Below are 3,886 nucleotides of genomic sequence, written 5' to 3'. Positions count from 1 at the left end.
CTGCACTGATGTTTTAAGCACCTTCTTGCTTCCCACTGTTGAAGAGTAATTCGGCGATGGCGACTGCATCTTTCAACACCATCGAGCACCTGTTCATAATGCACGGCTTGTGGCGGAGTGGTTACACGACAGTAACATCCCTGTAATGGACTGGCGTGCACAGAGTCCTGACCTGAATCCTGTAGAACACCTTTGGGGTGTTTTAGAACGCCGACTTCGTGCCAGGCCTCACCGACCGACATCGATACCTCTCCCCAGTGCAGCACTCCGTGAAGAATAGGTACCATTCCCCAAGAAACCTTCCAGCACCTGACTGAACGTATGCCTGTGAGAGCGGAGGCTATCATCAAGGCTAAGGGTAGGCCAACACCATACTGAATTCCAGCATTACAGATGGAGGGCGCCACGAAGTTTTAAGTCACTTTCAGCTAGGTGTAAGGATAATTTTGATCGCATAGTGTTCATCTACACCTACATCTACAGGGATATTCTGCAAATCACACTTAAGTGCCTGGCAGAGGATTCATCGAGTCACCTTCATGATAATTCTCTATTATTCCATTCTCGAACAGCGCGGAAAAAGCGACCACCTATATCTTTCCGTGCGATCTCTGATTTCCCTTATTTTATTGGGATGATCATTTCCTCCTATGTAGGTCGTCGTCAACAAAGCATTTTCGCATTCGGAGGGGAAAGTTGGTGATTGAAATTTCGTGAGGAGATTTCGCAGCAACGAAAAACACCTTTGTTTTAATGTTGTCCGTCCCGAATCCTGTGTCATGTCCGTGACACTCTCTCCGCTATTTGGCTGTAGTCAGCCCGAACTAATCCTACTCATGACGTATTTCATGTGACGCCCAGCATCAACGAAAAGCGTTGGTTTATTTCCCATTACAAGCAAAATCCTTTTTAAATCGCTATTTTAAGTGCCCGTTCGACAGAGCTGTCCGAAATTGGTATAGCGCGATATTCTTTTCATCGATGTTTATTGACAGAGACAATGAAACACGAAGAATAACCAGAATAGCAGCGACATCAGCACTTCTGCATGGCGGCAGCAGTCAACAGGGACCGTGCTGGTGCTGTCATTGCTGGAGTACTGGTTACTCTTCGTGTTTTATTGTCCCTGTTAAAACACGTCGATGAAACAAATATCACAGTAGACTAATTTTGGACTGCTCTGTCGAATAAACTAAAACTAAAACTCCTCCCGAACAGGCCATGAAGGTCCAACGGTACCGACCGGCCGCCGTGTCATCCTCAGACCATAGGCGTCACTGGATACGGATATGGAGGTGCATGTGGTCAGCACACTGCTCTCCCGGCCGTATGTCAGTTTCCGAGACCGGAGCCGCTACTTCTCAATCAAGTAGCTCCTCAGTCTGCCTCACACGGGCTGAGTGCACCTCGCTTGCCAGCTTACATGGTCACCCATGTAAGTTTTAGCCCAGCCCGACAGCGCTTAACTTCGGTGATCTGACGGGAACCGGTGATACCTCTGCGGCAAGGCCGTTGGCGCTCTGACGAGTGGGCACGTGAAATACCGATTTAACAATCATATTGTTTGAGCTCCTGAGCTGATGACATGCCTTCAAGAATGTGTTCATTGTCACTCGCATTCAGCTTGTATATTTTAATGAATAACAACACACTCTTCTTCAATGTGCTATCCAATGCTGGTGGCTTGATGGTTGATACAGATGTTGGAGATAAAGGAAACTCAAAGTGTGGAAACAGTTTGGTACGTTTACACGATTTCTGCTTCATCGTACCAGGTGCTGCATCGGAGATCCATTGTACTGGTGGAGAAAGAAATGAAAAGTGTGAAAACAGAGACACATGCACATGATGAGTAATAATAATAAACATTGAAATGTTTTAATATTTACATTTGGCTGTGTGAGTCAGTTTATTTTGGTCTTAGAAATGCAGATCTCTCATGATGCTTCAGGATTATCTTTTAACTATGGTGTACCTAGCACTTCTACCGATCCACCAGATGCCTAGTAAGCCTGGGCGCTGCAGAGAAGTGGGGCGCGGGAGGGAGGGTGGAGGGGGGTGACAGCATTGGCATGGAAAATGGAACACCTACTTTCTAGCATGAGGAGACTGGCATTGTTGCACAGGGAAAGTAGATCAGCTATGGATTGTCTGTGAGCTATGAATAGTTCCCATAACTGTTACATCGCATGACATCAGGGAAAATCCATTATGACGTGGGAAATTTGACATCCATACAGGCTGTGGCAACTACAGAAAGGGAAATAGATCACACACTCCCATTACATCGCTTTCCTGCAGTGTTAGTGGGGGTAGTCTGTGCCATAGTCAAGTTCAGTCTGCACTCACAACTCCACCATTGCAATCAAGACACATCGCTGGTTGTCAGATCCGCTGCAGTGGATGCACTCAGCCTTCATGGCCCGTGGCAGTGTGCCTCATGGTATACTGCCCCATTGGCAGATGGCTGCCAGACTACGGAGAACATTCCAGGCACAGTGCTAGTGATAGTTAATATAATTAAACACTCCTGTTCTTTACTACCACTAGTACTACTGCTAGTTCCACAATACACAAACACACACACACACACACACACACACACACACACACACACACACACACACAAACATACGCTGTAACTGCAAATGTTTAAATAAAAATGATGTGACATCATTTTAAACTTTTTTCTAACTTCCCATGATTTTACATTAGAACAACTGGGCTTTTGGATTCTATCAGCACAAGTGACCTGGGAACCATGCAGGCTGTACCAGTGAGCTGCAACGTTAGAGGGGCGGGGAAAAACCTGATTTCAAACTTAAGACAAAGCTATCATCTAGGATTATATAGTTAGCACAAGTGATCTGGCAACCATGTAGATTATGCCAGCTTTAGCACAACTAGGATTTTTTTTTTAATTTCCTGACATTTTAAACCTGTGCAACGGCCTATGTCCTCCATCTTGGATTCTGTACTTGGCACAAATGACCTACCTGCACTTTGACATCAGAGGAGTTGACACTGCATGACGCTGTCAGAGAAAGTTGGTGGTTAGAAATATGGCAACAACGGAGACAGTGCCAGTTCTGTTAGTGTCACCCACTGCCAACATAGTGACCGCTGCCGTGGCCTCCCTTGACACTGTTGCAGAGGAAGTGACCGCAACAATAATGCGCCCGGTCACAACAATAGACCCAGAAGTGGCTCAATATCATTTTTTCAGACCGTTTTCAGTTCTGTGTACTCATCACGATGAATGCATCTGGGTGTGAAAGCTAGAAGGGGAGTGAATGGTGCTAGGATACATTGTCTGTGGGGTGTAATGACGTGGGACGCCATTGACTGCACGCCACCATCATCTCTGGATCACTTAGACAATAATTTGGACAGCAGCTATAACATTTCTGACGTGTCTTACCTGTGAGATCTCTGTGACGTTACCTATAAACAAGAGAAAACAAGACTGCGTGTTGCCTGTGCTGTTCTGGCCTACATCAGTATCGAAGAATTTCGACTGTTGGTCTGGGCGCCCAGTTCTTCAGATCTCTCACCCAATGGATCGCCAAGAGAATGGAACGCCACCAGTCATCAGCTGGCACGGTTTGCGAACTCTGGAGCAGAGTTGTACCAGTATGGCATGACGGACCCAAATCAGCCATGCAAGTTCAGGCCTATCCCGCGGCAGGATAGACAGTCTCCTCTGTGGAGGACACAGAACGCAATTATTGGCAGTCAAGGTCAGCTTCCGCGGTGAACGTACCATGCAGTGTCGACGTCGTGGCTGCAGCAAGCAATTTACGGTATTTTGTTGAAGTAATTAAACTGCTTACCATAGAAGCCGTGTATTTTACATCAGTGCTGGTGATTTATGTGAGATGTGATA

The sequence above is a fragment of the Schistocerca cancellata genome, chromosome 1 (assembly GCF_023864275.1).
Source record: "Schistocerca cancellata isolate TAMUIC-IGC-003103 chromosome 1, iqSchCanc2.1, whole genome shotgun sequence".
Taxonomy (NCBI): domain Eukaryota; kingdom Metazoa; phylum Arthropoda; class Insecta; order Orthoptera; family Acrididae; genus Schistocerca; species Schistocerca cancellata.
Note: the sequence above shows the minus strand (reverse complement) of the source record.